Source organism: Vigna angularis, chromosome 7 (genome assembly GCF_016808095.1).
Source record: "Vigna angularis cultivar LongXiaoDou No.4 chromosome 7, ASM1680809v1, whole genome shotgun sequence".
In the NCBI taxonomy this organism is placed as follows: domain Eukaryota; kingdom Viridiplantae; phylum Streptophyta; class Magnoliopsida; order Fabales; family Fabaceae; genus Vigna; species Vigna angularis.
The window spans coordinates 16,864,058-16,880,635 of record NC_068976.1 but is presented as its reverse complement, the minus strand read 5'-3'; the positions used below and the strand labels follow the sequence as shown (position 1 = coordinate 16,880,635).

Here is a 16,578-nt window from a genome sequence, read left to right as displayed (position 1 = left end):
ACAATACAAACGTTATAAAAAAAACATGTACAAAAAAGTGAACAAATAAATTTTTAATATTGATAATTTTTGTATCACTTGTCCATTTATAATATTAAAATCTTCTTTTTTATTACCATTTACAATATAATAAAAAATGCTAACTAATAATATTGAAACAAAATAATAAATAATTAAATTAAATTAGGTGAGTCAAGCTTGTTCAGGTTCAACCCGATTCTAAGTGAGTTAAATTGAAATAATTAAATTACTTTTTTTCAAACTAACCTAACTTAAACTCGTGATTACAACCCATCTTCACATCACTATTTATTATATTAAAACAATTATACTCGTATTCATTCTATTAATTTTAGTAAAAGTGTAAAAACGGTTAATTAAAAAATAATATTTAAAATGTTATGAGCATTTAATGAATTATTTATTATATGAATTTAATGAACTATTTATTATATGCGTTTAGTGACGTATTCAATATATGATATTTACGAATGTACCCTTTTCATTTTTTATATGTTTTCAAGGATATTTTTTAAGAATAAAAAATATATTTATTATAATAAAATAGTTGAATAATTCCACATTTTATCATTTTATCATTTTATTTTTTCGTATAATATAATAAATACATGTAAGTTATTTTGAAAATTAAGAGCTAAGAATACTTTGAAAACTTCTTCTATAAAAAGATAATATTATAATATTTTAGTAATCAAAGGTTAAGTTATGTAAAGTTTCTAATAAAAGAAAATTCATTTTACAAAATCACAATATCTTTAAAACCTTCTTTTTACTTTTTCTTTTTAATTTTGACTTTATTATTATTTTTTAACATGTCTTTTAAATCATAAGAATATGTTATAAAAAAAACAAAAATTTCCTAAGAATTTTGGACTCAATAACTTTGTTGTATTTTTAAAATTTTCAAATAAGTTCAAAATAGATATTACATGTGTTTGGATGGTATATAGACAAATTATAAATGTTAACTATTATAGGCATTGTTATCCCATTAAAATTGATACTTTGCTTTAGTAATTTATGTTTAATTTCTTTCAACTTCATTTTTGTGTCTATAAAATGATATGTTTTTTTTTCTTGAAACATTATAGTTTGTGAAGGTTTAAAAAAAGAATTGATACAAAAGACAAAGATGAAAACTAAGGGAATTTGGGTGATTATGATGATTATGTTGGTTTTGATAGGAAGTGATTACAATGTTTGGTTTGTGCAAATTGAGTCAAAAGATGTGCCTAATTCAGTCAATTGCGATGGGAAATGTATATTCGCATGTTTTCCTATAATAGGACTTCCTACTTTATATTTATTATGTGTAAGAGATTGTTGCAAAAGATGTTGCGAAAAACATTATAAAGTGTTAGATTGCAGATTACATTGCACTTAAATATCAATACTGGTATTTATTTATTCCTCTACAAAATCATTTTCTTTATCATTTTATACATATTTTCTGAAATTTACTCAAATTATGATTTTAATACATGTTCTTTTTAATTAATACATGTTTCTTGATTGCAGGAACGTGAGAAGAAGAAAAGATTTCTGTACTTGCTGTGATGGAAAAACTTTAGTCAATAAATAACTGTTCGTCAAACCTTTCATTATTATTTCCTTCATTTTATTATTATTTTTATATTGGTGTTGGAACTCAATAATTCACAAGTCAACGAAAATAAATAATAATCGATATTGTTATGAATGCTGTAACATAAATATAGCTATAAACTATACTCAAAGATCCTTATATTTATAATAAAATAAAACAGTTACAGAAAAATAAAGCTAACTTACAATTATTTTAAAATAACCATAAATTAAAACTTTACAGAAACCTATACTAATACAAATCATAAAAGCAGACCGATCGGTCATACAAGAGGTGTATCAACCGAATAATCCTATAACAGTGTATTACACCGAACGGTCTTATACTAAAAGCAAAAACAAATACAAGACCGAACAGTCTTCCTCTTAGCGAAAACCCCCCTCTCGTGCCAGCGCATACTCCAGAATATCTTCTGCACACTCTGCTCACACCCAAAGGGTGATCATTGTAAGGACAAGGACGACCGAACGAACAACATGACAAGAAAGGAAAATAAGGGTAAGCTAGTGTAATTTAATTAACTCTGTAAACATTCATTTCATACAAAACACATAAAACAATCATACTTCTACAAAAATCACACCAACATATTATAACCGACCACTTTCACTTTGACTGTCCGGACTGTATGAATTATGTAGCTACGACGTTCTTGCACTCGTGGAAAGGTAATCTGGAAAATCATCAGAATTACCATAGCTGGAAACCCAAGCCGCCACACGAGGTTAGCCTTTCATCCCTCACTGTAGCTGGAAACCCAAGTCTACACATGAGTTTAGTCCGATAGCTGGAACCCCAAGCTATACGCAACCAGGCCTCCTGCTATTCTCACCACATGCGCCACCATTCTCTACTTGAGACTCGGTGACCATTAGAATGTCAGGATGAACGACACCTTAGTCTGATCATATTCATACTTTACAATTCCATAACCATTTCTGAGATATTCCTCCTTGGAACACTCGTTCATATCCATATTATTTCATTCATATCACCTTTTAAATACTATACTTCATTAACAACATATTTCCTCATCCATAACACCTTTAAATAACTTCAAACCGAACATTAAAATAACATCACCATTGAGCACAACTAACTCGAAAATATCAACACTTATTTGGAACAAAACCAGACGGTAGAACCCCTCCTATTTGCGAACATGACCGTACGGGGATATTGTTTCCCTATGGTGAACTTGACTGAATGAAATACTATGAAAAAGTCATGAAACTCAAACATGAGCCGAACGTCTTTGAAGCTGGACATCAGAACAACAACATTCTAAAACTAAAACTGAACACTTATTGATTAATGCCGACTACTAGTATACCATACCGAACACTATTATCTTAGACTAATCACTATAGGCTTAGGCTGAACACTTAGGGCTTATGCAAAACGTTATAACCAGGCTAAACACTTTAGTTGAACTAAATACTTATTGTGAGACAGAACATTTTCTCATTATTCAAAGACTATAACCGAACTGTATTTACTAGACATAATCCAAACAATTGACTGAATATTATAGAACATCTGTAATTGGACATAATCAAATACTAAAGCTTATAATCAAAATCTAAGAGCTTAAACTGAATACTACGAGCTTAGACTGAACACTCTTAGTTTCAATTTCAGTTACATAATTTTGGTAATATGATGAGACCGAGTGCTTAGTGCATCACCAAGCACTACTGAAACCGAGTGTTGGCATCTGGCCGAGCACTACTAAGACCGAGTGTTGACATCTGGCCAAGCACTACCGAGACTGAGTGCTGGCATCTGGCCAAGCACTACTGAGACCGAGCGGTCACTAACAGTTACAGTATATGACAGACCGAACACTATATTAAATTAAAAATCAACACTAGACCGAGCGGTCATTAACTGAGAATCCACAATAGCAGAACTCAGTTAAGATCGAGCACTAGAGAAAAGTCGAACGGTCAATTAAAGACCTTTAGTAAACTACAAAATTTTGCAGAATAACTGTAAAATTATGATCACCACCAAACCTTACCAATTTCACTCGACAACTGAACCATAATCATACAGAAACTTCAAACCTCATGAACATAGTATAACAGTCCACACCCAAAATCACCGAACATCAAACAATTCAATTTTACATACATGCAACATCATTAAACAACAGTTTCATACATCAAAACTAAGTAATTAAATTAGCTAGCTTCCCTTACTTCTTAATCGGACCGAACAACTTCAACAACTGCAGACTCGATCACCACCAGAAATTCCTATGAATGCCTACAATTCATCGATTTGTGAGAAAAGACCACCCAATGAACCAAAAATGGAGTTAGAAAAGGGAAAAGAATGTTGAAGAACACATGCAACTAGTAGGCTATCGTGCATGTGACAGAAAACAACCATTCTAAGAAGAGAATGAACTTACCAACTCTAAGCTTGATTTTGGTCGGTGGAAAACAATGATCTTGACTCCTAGTTTGCTTAAACAATGGCTGGTTGAATATAAGAATGAAAGGGGATGAAGAATTTCTAGAGAGAAGGAGGAGAAAAGGTAGAGGCTTGAGTTTTAGAGAGATGCAGATTTCTGAGAAAATAAGATGAGCTGTAGTTTGAAAAATTCCATAAAATGTTAAATCTCTTTTGGTTGAGACATTTGTCCCTCCCTTCCAAGTGTCATTTTCAGAGTTTGACAAATACCAACATAAATAATTGAAGTATCTCAATTCTATTTAACGTTACTATCTCAAAAATATATTATTTTTTTAATAATTGAAGGTAATTAATACATATAATTATTTATTATACAAAAACGGTAATATTGGTATTTATTCTATTATTTCCAATGTGTAGAAATTAATATTTAAAATAAATATTTATCAAATGCATTTAATGAATTATTTATTTTTGTGTCAATAAAATGATATGTTTTTTTTTTCTTAAAACATTATAGTTTGTGAAGGTTTTGATAAAGGATTGATACACAAAAGATAAGATGAAAACTAAGGGAGTTTGGGTGATTATGATGATTATGTTTGTTTTGATAGTAAGTGATTACAATGTTTTGTCCGTGCAAATTGAGTCAAAAGATGTGTCTGATGCACTCGGTTGCAGTGGCAAATGTACATTGGAATGTTCTCCTTTAGCATTGTTTACTCCTTTATATTTAATATGTGCAAGAGATTGCTGCAGAAAATGCTGCAAAAAAAAAAATAACGTGTTAGAATGCACATCACAATGCCCTAATATCAGTACTGGTATTTATTTATTCCTTTACAAAATCATTTTCTTTATCATTTTATATATATATACTGAAATTTAGTCAAATTATTATTTTATTACATGTTCTTTTTAATTGATACATGTTCTTGATTACAGGAAAGTGAGAAGAAGAGAAGATTTCTGTGCTTGCTGTAATGGAAAAACTTTATTCAATAAATAACTGTTCGTCAACCCTTTAATTATTATTTCTTTCGTTTTATTATTATTTTTATATTGTTGTTGGAACTCAATAAATCACATATAAACGAAAATAAATAATCACCGATGTTGTTATGAATTCTATTTAATTACCATCTCAAAAATATAATTTCTCATTAATTTTTTATAATTGAACGTAATTACGGAAATATACTTATTTATTATATTAAATCAGTAATATTGATATTTGTTTCTCTTTCGGTTGGTGGAGTCGGTCAACTTATTCTATTGATATGTTTTTCATCTTTAAGTTCACGTCAAAGTTTTTTTTTATTCTGTTTTTTATTGTTAGGTTAAATGGGAGAGTTACTTTCATAATAATAATTTAATTATTAATCTAATTATAACTGAACTAATAATAATTTTACTTAAATTTAAGATAATTACTTTTAATATTAATATTTATTTAATTCAACCGCTCAATTAATCGGTCAACTATTTTTGAATTTTTATAGTAACAGAACCGTATGATTTTCTAGTGACCAAACGGTTATATTAGTTTCATTGTTTTCAATATGTGTATAAATGGTTTAATAGCTTTCTATTTCATATTTATTTATTTTTCTCAATTAGGTCAATTCTTTTAAAAGTGTGTCAAATTAGATTTTACTTGTTAAATTTTACATCAAGGTTGTCCATTCAGTTAAATACTTATAAGCAACGTTAACTTTTTATTGTCTCTCCTTTACTTTTTTTTAACAGAGCAGCTTTTGTCAATAGCATGATTAGTTTTCATTTTAAAATATTCTAAAAACAACACCACTCTTAATTCATTTATTTAATGTTTTCTCTTAATTCATATATTATATAAAGCTATATTATATAATATATAAACTCATAATCCCCACCTTCTTTTATTTATATATATATATATATATATATTTATATTTATATATATATATATATTTATATTTATATATATATATATATATATATTAACTTAATATATTATCCTCTGGACCTAAACAGATCTTAGATCTCTACTTTTATTCACAACACAAATATACTTCTAACCCTTTTTTTAATAAAATAATTCACAATCCAAAAGATCCAAAAGATCCAAAATTTCCTCCCCTGCTAAGACTGCCATGGACCCATGGCTGGACTGCCTTCACCCTTCTTCACCTTCTCTTTTCACGCAAGGCAGTCATGGAGCAGCACCAACCTTCGAGCATCCTCCATCGGGCAGAAGTCATCGCATTACGTTTTCGATGTCGACGACATCATCAACACCACCGACACCACCTTCTTCTTCACCTTCCAAAAACGTGTAAGGCTTTTCTCCTCTTCCCCAATTTCTCTACTTGGATTGACAGAAGTCGCGACTTTATTTTCAATCATGGCCATGACCAGGGTGGCACAACATCATCAGCGTTGGATTAAGAGCTTTTCCGTTGTCGATTTTGGGACCGATCTGACTCTAGACCAGTTGCATTGTTTCAAAATCTCAGGGAGAATGGTTGAAGATAGGATTGAAAATGAAGGCCAACGTGGAGGTCTATGTTGTGGTGGAAGAAGATGCAGAATGAGTTCTTTGTTTTGTATTGTGAGGTGTGAGATTAAAGAAGAAGAGAAGAAGAAAAAGAATGTGTTGAGCATGTGCAATTAAAGAAGTAGATGAAACGTTTGTGTTATTGCTGAATTGAAGAAATGAAGAATGTTTTTCACGTTTTAAGGAGTGAAAATGGAGTTGAATTGTATGCATCACTATCAGCCCATTTTAATTCTAGTATTTTAATTCTTATTATTTATTCTTTTATCTCAAATATTTAATGTTGGGCTTAATAGCTTTTAAAAGTGAGGACATATTGGTCTGCTGCATTGCAGAAGATTGCAAAATCGAAAGGTCTGTTGCATTGCAGAAAAGCAGAAGAGAGAGAAGAAAAGTTAACGTTGTTTGTGCGTATAAGAGACAGTGTTGACGCAAAATTTACTAGGTGAAGACTAATTTGACACACTTTTAAAAGAAATAACCTAATTGAGAAAAATATGTGAATCTAGGAACAGACTATAAATCGTCAATTAAAAAATAATGTTTAAATATGTATTTAATGAACTATTTATTATACGCGTTTAGTGACTCGGTAAATGATATTACACATGTACCCTTCTGGTTTTTTTTGTATGTTTTCAAGGATATTTTTAAGAATAAAAAATATAATAAATATATTTATTACAGTAAGATAGTTGTATAATTCCTATTTTTGTGAATTTAAATATAGAGAATGATATGTTAACAACTTTTTCAAATCACTTTTTGAAAATAAAGTTTGTGTCACTGTTTCATCGATATTATATTTAAAATAAATCAATCAAAAACTAAAGATTGTAGAAAACAGTTTTTAAAAGAACATTTTCCTTCAAATATAAACAAAATTTGTGTTTCATGATGTCGGCGTGAGCATAATAAAAACGTTCGAGACTTAATTCAGTAATAAATATATAAAAATAAGAATAAATCATAAAATTTATATAAAAAGAACAAAATATTTATTAAGTTTAAGTTTAAGTTTATAATTTTTAAATATAATTGTTTAAAATTGAAATTCCAAAAAACACGTTACATGCTAACACTAGATCCCATCCATAAAAACTAAAGATACGTACCTTCATTGTGAAAGAAATCCATCATTAAATCAATAAAATAACTTCGAGTTCTATTGTACTAAGTTTGATATATTTTTCTTCATTAGTCCAACGTATTTAATCGATTAGATTAAGTTTAACCATTTGGGTTATAAGTTTCAAACTTTTTTATTAGAATTTGTAATTTCAAATTTTTATATCTTTTACAATAATTAATTTTTAAAAAAATAGACTTATGCAATAGTTAAATGATTAGATACTTTAGTATTTCAAATATACATTATTTTTATTAATATTATTTATTAAATTTTGTAGACTTGAGCTGACTGAATATTGGGTTTTAAGGTATAAATTTTTTTTTCTCATTACCAAAAAAAATTAAATATACTTTTGTTTCTGAACTTTAATACAAAATTAGAATACATTGCTCCAAATTTTCATATATTTTAATTTTCAATTTTTAAAAATAAATGAATGTAAGAACCCAAAAAATAGCCGGTTAAACATAGATGAATGTATTGAAATAATGAGACTGAACACTTTGTGTTAAAATAAGCCAATAGTATAAATAGAAGTTTCAAACACTCGGTTCATTATCTAAATAATTTCCATCCTTCTAAAACATTATTCTCTACTCTTCCTCTCCCTTCTCTCTAGAAATTCTCATCGATGGTTCATCTGTTCGACGATCAGGAGGTACCTAGGTGATCCTGGCGTCAAGGGCTTTCTGTTTCACCGATCAGTTTGAGAAAAAGAGCTGGTAAGTTTCGTTCTCTGGTTTTTAGTGATTTTTGGTTTATGATGCATGCAAGGAAACAATGTTGTTTGCATGCGTTCCGCAATCCTTTTCTTCCCTTTCTAATTCTTATTTTGGTTCTACGGGTGATCTTCTTTCATCAACCGGTGGTCCATAGGTGTTCTTATAATTTCCTGGAAGTGTGAGCAAATTTCTGGAAGGGTAGAAGATTCCCGTTCGATTAAGAGGTAAGGGAAGCTAGTTAATTTAATTGTGATTTTCTATGTATGAAATTACTGTTTAGATGGTTGCATGTGTGTAACTTGAATGTTTGATTGAATTTGTGTTGAATCTGTGAATGCTAGAACCTGTGAACTGGTTGGAGTTTCTTTACATAAGTGTTTGGTCTATTCTGATTTTAAGGAAGTAGGTATGCGAAAATGAGAATTTAGGGTCGGAGAGAATTTGGTCAGTGGGGGGAAAGTCTAGGCAAGTTTCTTTAGACCTTTTAAGCCTCTCTAAAATGTGTAAAAAGTAGGAAAATGGATTTTGGGTCATTGAGTTGTTGATTTTACAGAATTTGGAGTGAAATCTAGTATGAGACTCTTTGGAATGATGTTAGGAAGATTCAGGTACCCTTGGGTAGGTGTAAATTGGTATATGATTCATGTATGTAAGATTTGAAGTTGGGAAAAATGTTTAGTTTTGGTAAAGTCTAGCTTGTTCATCCTTCTACAGAATTATGCAGAGCTGAGCACACTCTGTTGACCACTCGGTCATGCACTGTTGGCCGCTCGGCCATGTTCAAGTACTCGGTCATTAACTAGGTGCGGTCTCTAGTCTTTCCAGCTCATGACCTTCGATCTTAGGTGGTCGGTCTTGGTAGTGCTCGGTCTTGTACTAATTAAGGAAAGTTAGTGATTGTCTAATTTATTGAATTTTATGGAATTGAATGAATTATCTATTATGTGAATTGTTGTTATGTAGCATGGTAATTTAATTTGATACTGGTTTGTTGTTATGTAGGGACGATTATTCAGTCAATTATTACTAAAGGTTCTCATAAATTATAATTTTGTCACTGTACACTTTTTTTACTATGATGACTTTTTAAAAGTTATCAATCAATATCGTGAAAAACTTTTTTCACTAATGTATCAACACTTAGAGATAAGTAAGTGAGATTATGTGATAATAGTCTTTTTCTCATTTGTTCAAGTTGCTTGAAAGAAAATTGGACGTAGGTTCAAGTTGAATCCAACATTATAAAATTAGTGTGTTTTTTTTTTCTTTTTTTTCATCAATTTTGTGTTTCTTTATTGGTTTGAAAAAGTTTAAACACTTGGCATCTCAATAATTGTTTTAAAAAGAAAAATTTTGTTAAACCAATTCACCTTCGTTCGAAAATATTAACTATTTATGTTTTTAACACTTGCATTCTACAAATATATAACCGTCATATGTTTCTTCATTTCTATCAAGTTTTAACAATGTTTTCTATATAACTGTCATTATTTATCGTTTATCTCACTTTTAATTATTATTTTATAAATAATAGTCATCATTTTTATTTTTAACGACGATTATTTAACCAATTGTGATTAAAAAGTTCTCATAAATTACAGTTTTCTCACCACACATTATTTATAACTACGGTAACTTATTAAATGTTATCAATAAATACAGTTAAAAACCTTTTTACACCAATTTATCAACATTTGAAGATAAGTAAATGAGAGTGCGAGATAATAATCTATTACCCATTAACATAAAATTTAAAAAAGAGAGGTTCAATTAAAAATAATTTTTTAAAAATTAATAATTTTTTTAATAAATACTAATTAAAAGTATTTAAATTTATAAAAATATTAAAACCTAATTAACTTTTAAATATATGAAATAAATATATACATATAAATGCAGTATATTAAATACGCATTTAGTGCATTTATTCGATACGTGTGATAATGCATGTAATAAATATTACATTCACTACTTTCTTAGGACTGACAAGGTAATTACAAATTTATTATATTATTTTATAAGTTAATTTATTTAACTAATAAGTTTTTTAAAGTGATTTATTTTAACAATTTTTTATACTTTATTTTCTTTTTGTACTATTCTTTATATTTTGATAACTTTTTTATTATTGATTATTACTGGAGTAGCAAAAAACCTTAGACAACTACAATAAAAGAAAAAAAAAATACAACGTATTAAATGCATGCCTTAAATTCACTTTGTGTTTATTACTCCTCCATTCATTTTTGCAATATCTAAGAAATTACCAATTCAAATTTATACTTATGCAGTGTAAATGTTTTTTATTAGGCAGGGAAATAAAATACGTTATTTCCCGTTTTAATTATAGGAAGAATGTTTTTTATCTCTATTTTTAGAATATTAAAAATATTTTTGTTATTTTTTCTATTACAAGCTTAGCTTTTACTTTTTCTAAATGATTTACAAATATTTATTATGAAATGTGGAAAGTGATAAATATGAAATTCTATAACTCTTTTACTAGAACAAAAATATTTATATGTCTTGATTCTTAAAAAATATCCTTGAAAACATAAAAGAGAACGAAGGTCCATGCGTATAAATAATGTGTTGAATACGTAAATGCATACAATAAATGTTTATTAAATGCATATTGACAAACTCCAAATACCAATTTAAATCAGTTAATTTAGTAAAACTAAATTCAAATTTTGTACTCTTCTAATCAATAGTTGGATACTCTAAATAAAAAAACAAAAGAGAATAATAATTTGATTCAAAGTTAATAGTATTTTTAATTAGAAAATTTAACTCCCTAAGTTTTAGAATTGTCTTTTTATTTATTTTAAAGTTGTACATCATATATTTCTAAGCCCAACAATATATTAACCAAAAAATAAATAATAATTATAAGATAACATGTCTTTTAAATCATAAGAATATGTTAAAAAAACAAAAATTTCCTAAGAATTTTTGGACTCATTAAAATTGATACTTTGCTTTAGTAATTTATGTTTAATCTCTTTCAACTTCATTTTTGTGTCAATAAAATGATATGTTTTTTTTTTTCTTGAAACATTATAGTTTGTGAAGGTTTAAAAAAAGGATTGATACAAAAGTTAAGATGAAAACTAAGGGAATTTGGGTGATTATGATTATTATGTTGGTTTTGATAGGAAGTGATTACAATGTTTGGTTTGTGCAAATTGAGTCAAAAGATGTGTCTAATTCAGTCAATTGCGATGGGAAATGTGTATTCGCATGTTTTCCTATAATAGGACTTCCTACTTTATATTTATTATGTGTAAGAGATTGTTGCAAAAGATGCTGCAAAAAACATTATAAAGTGTTAGATTGCAGATTACATTGCACTTAAATATCAATACTGGTATTTATTTATTCCTTTACAAAATCATTTTCTTTATCATTTTATACATATTTTCTGAAATTTACTCAAATTATATGCTCTTTTTAATTAATACATGTTCTTGATTGCAGGAATGTGAGAAGAAGAAAAGATTTCTATGCTTCCTGTAATGGAAAAACTTTAGTCAATAAATAACTATTGGTCAAACCTTTCACTATTATTTCCTTCATTTTATTATTATTTTTATATTGTTGTTGCAACTCAATAATTCACAAGTCAACGAAATTAAATAGTAACCGATGTTGTTATGAATGCCAACATAAATAATTTGAAGTATCTTAATTCTATTTAACGTTATTGTCTCAAAAATATATTAATTTTTTTATAATTGAAGGTAATTAATAAATATAATTATTTATTATATAAAAACAATAATATTGGTATTTATTCTATTATTTTCAATAAGTGTAGAAATAAATATTTATGAAATGCATTTAATGAAATATTTATTTTTGTGTCTATAAAATGATATGTTTTTTTTTCTTGAAACATTATAGTTTGTGAAGGTTTTGAAAAAGGATTGATATACAAAAGATAAGATGAAAACGAAGGGAGTTTGGGTGATTATGATGATTATGTTTGTTTTGATAGTAAGTGATTACAATGTTTTGTCTGTGCAAATTGAGTCAAAAGATGTGTCTGATGCACTCGGTTGCAGTGGCAAATGTACATTGGAATGTTCTCCTTTAGCAGTGTTTCCTACTTTATATTTAATATGTGCAAGAGATTGCTGCAGAAAATGCTGCAAAAAACAAAATAATGTGGTAGAATGCACATCACATTGCCCTAATATCAGTACTGGTATTTATTTATTCCTTTACAAAATCATTTTCTTTATCATTTTATATATATTTTCTGAAATTTAATCAAATTATATGCTCTTTTTAATTAATACATGTTCTTGATTGCAGGAATGTGAGAAGAAGAAAAGATTTTTGTGCTTGCTGTAATGGAAAAACTTTAGTCAATAAATAACTGTTCGTCAACCCTTTCACTATTATTTCCTTCGTTTTATTATTATTTTTATATTATTGTTGCAACTCAATAAATAACATATCAACGAAAATAAATAATCACCGTGTTGTTATGAATGCCAACATAACTAATTTGAAGTATTCAGTTCTATTTAACATTACCATTTCAAAAATATAAATTTTCATTAATTTTTTATAATTGAAGGTAATTACGGAAATATACTTATTTATTATATTAAAACAGTAATATTGATATTTGTTTCTCTTTCGGTTGGTGGAGTTCTATTAATCTGATTTTTATCTGTTTCAGGTCAAATTTGTTTTTTACATTAATGATTCTTTAACACATTTAAAATTTTAAATTTATTTGAAACAATTTTTATTTATTTTTTATTTTCTTTATTTTTGAAACAATACAAAAGTTTACATGTTTATTATCATTTTATCTTTATAGTTTATGTCAAATAAATATAAAAGTGTATTATGATATCATTATCTTTTTTATTTTTATTTTATGCCTTTTATAGTTAGGTTTAATAGGAGAATTACTTCATAGATACTCTCTCCAAGTTAATAAGAATTGGACGATACTAAATAATAAATGTGTATTAAATATAACAAACCTATTAAACTTATATTTATAAATTTTAAAATAAATTTTGGATTAACCTCAATTTAATTATAACTCAACTAATAATAATTTTACTTAAATTTAAGATAATTATTTTTAATATTAGTCTTTATTTAATTCAACCTTCAATTAATCGGTGAACTCTTTTTAATTTTTATAGTAACAGAACCGTGTGATTTTGTAGTGACCAAATGGTTATATTATATAGTTCCATTGTTTTTAATAGGTGTATAAATCGTCAGTTAAAAAATAATGTTTAAAATATGAATAATATATGTATTTAATGAACTATTTATTATACGCGTTTAGTGATGTATTCACTAAATGATATTACGCATGTACCCTTCTAGTTTTTTTATATGTTTTCAAGGATATTTTTTAAGAATAAAAAATATAATAAATATATTTATTAGAGTGAGATAGTTGTATAATTTCACATTTATCATTTTATTTCTTCGAATAACATAATAATTAAATGTAAATTATTTTTAAAATATTGAAAGCTAAGAGTATAATTGAAAATAATAATAAATGTATTATTCAAATTCTCTCGCTATATATATTTTTGTGAATTTAAATATGAACAATTATATGTTCAGAATTTTTTTATATAATTTTTTGACAATAAATTTTGTGTTATTATTTTATTGATTTATATATTTAAAACGGATTAATCATAAATTACTAAGTAAGCGTTGTAAAAAAATAATTGTTAAAAAATATTTTCTTACAAATATAAACAAAATTTGTGTTTCGTGATTCTAAAGACGTAGTAATGGAACGAGGTTGACTATATTTAAAATAATATTGAGACTTAATTCAATAATAAATATATAAAAGTAAGAATAAATCATAAAATTTATATAAAAAGAACAAAATATTTATTAAATTTAAGTTTAAGTTTATAATTTTTAAATATAATTGTTTAAAATTGAAATTCAAAAAAACGTTACATGCTAACACTATAATTGATCCCATCCATAAAAACTAAAGATATGTATCTTCATGGTGAAAGAAATTCATCATTAAATCCATAAAATAACTTCGAGTTCAATTGTACTAAGTTTGATATATTTTTCTTCCCTAGTCCAATTCAATCCCTATTTAATCGATTAGATTAAGTTTAACCATTTGAGTTATAAGTTTCAAACTTTTTTATTAGAATTTGTAATTTCAAATTTTTATATCTTTTATAATAATTAATTTTTTTTAAAAATAGACTTATACAATAGTTAAATGATTAGATATTATAGTATTTCAAATATACATTATTTTTATTAATATTATTTATTAAATTTTGTTGACTTGAGTTGAGTGAATATTGGGTTTTAAGGTATAAGATTTTTTTTTCTCAATCTTACAAAAAAATTAAATATGTTTTTTATTCTCAACTTTAATATAAAATTAGAATACATTGTTTCAAATTTTCATATATTTTAATTTTCAATTTTTTAAAATTAATAAATATAATACTTTTAATCAAATTATATTTTATTTTACGTATTAAATATATTTTTATTTAATATTAAAATAATAAAATATTAAATTATGTAAATAACTCAAGTTCTACCATTAAATATATTAAATAAATCAAATTAAACATCAAAGACATAATCAATGTCTTTTGACATTGATGTAATATAATATTTGTCATCAAGAAAACTCTATAATCATCATTATCCGAAGTATCAATTTTCAATTTCAACGTCAACATATAACATCACCGAATATAACGTTAAAATTAACGTCAAAAATAAAAAATAGAATACCTCAAGGAAATCATTTTTGTATTACTGCCAGTTGATATTTTTAACCATTATTATGTATGATAGGAGAAAGTAACAAATACGTGTATAATTACATATATAAAGTAAATACATACGATACAATAAATACGTGTAGTAAATACATATAAATGCAGTATATTAAATACATATATTAAAGCATTTATCACATTTATTAAATACATTTCAATACCATAATGATAACACATGTGATAAATACAATATATGAAACGCATCTATTAAATGTACTATTTCCCCCTTCTTCTTCTTTAAGTTTCGCTTAAGATTTTTTTTTAAAATATACGATAAATTTAATTGGTTTAATTAAATAATTATAATACTTTTCAATTTTTGTTTTTATTTTTAGGTCACAATAAATACATGTAAGCAAAATAATATTAGATAAAATATAAGATTATAAAAAAGAATGACAAAAATCTTTAAAAAAGTTGCAACACTCACAAAGGAAGGGAAGGGAGATGATTTATTACTTTCCTATGAGTGTATTTGACAAGGTTGTTAAGGTAATTACAATTTTATTTAATTATTTTATAAGTTAATTTATTTAACTAATGAGTTGTTTCAAAATATTTTATTTTTTCTATAGTTTTTTTATTATTATTACCTTTTACATTTTAATATTTTTACTATTGTTATTATTTAATTATTACATTATTTAAATATGTGTTGGGTTACTTTTTAATTTGTAGGAAGTTCTAATTAAAAAAATAACATTATAAATTAAAGTGCTTAATATTTTATGAGATGACTTTTAAGAAAAATACATGTTAAGAAGTAGACTTTAAAATTGGTTTGTAAGGTGATGTTTACATTCACTGATACCATGTTAAGAGGTGGACTTTAAGCCTAACTCAATCCCACAAAATCGACTTGTAAAGTGAGGTTTGCACCCACTTATATACTATGAATTGACTTTATTTTTAGTCGACTTGGGACTTCCAACAATATATACGTTCAAAATTATAAAAAAGAATAATATTAGTTTAAATTGAAAAATAAATAAATATTAAATTTAATTAATACACATTATTAACTATTTTCTATAAATTGGTGTTTAGTTTTCCATTCATCACAAGAAGAATTTAACGTATACCTACACACAAAATTTTAGGATAACTCGTAAATATTTCAAAAGGAAACATGACAATGAATTTGATGAAAACAGTTGGGATTATGATTTTACTTATGATTGTGTTGGGTGATGCAGAGGTTCATTACAAACATCCTTCTCGACAAGTTAAGTTAAATGCTGACTCTTCTCTTGCATGTAGGGTTAAATGTTCATTCCATTGTGAAGTTTATCAACCAGAACCAC

The 16,578-nt window shown here is 26.3% G+C and overlaps 2 long non-coding RNA genes across 2 annotated transcripts; one reads left to right on the top strand and one right to left on the bottom strand.

The window, feature by feature from the left end:
* Positions 1-1,909: 1,909 nt before the first annotated feature.
* LOC108337922 (uncharacterized) lies at positions 1,910-4,202 on the bottom strand. Its single transcript, XR_001832967.1, has 3 exons — positions 4,047-4,202; positions 3,832-3,898; positions 1,910-2,048 (listed from the first exon to the last, which is right to left on the bottom strand). It is a non-coding gene; the product is annotated as an uncharacterized LOC108337922 (long non-coding RNA).
* An 8,159-nt stretch (positions 4,203-12,361) lies between these two features.
* LOC108337875 (uncharacterized) lies at positions 12,362-12,839 on the top strand. The gene is made up of 2 exons (XR_001832953.2): positions 12,362-12,654; positions 12,765-12,839. It is a non-coding gene; the product is annotated as an uncharacterized LOC108337875 (long non-coding RNA).
* The last annotated feature ends 3,739 nt before the right edge of the window (positions 12,840-16,578 follow it).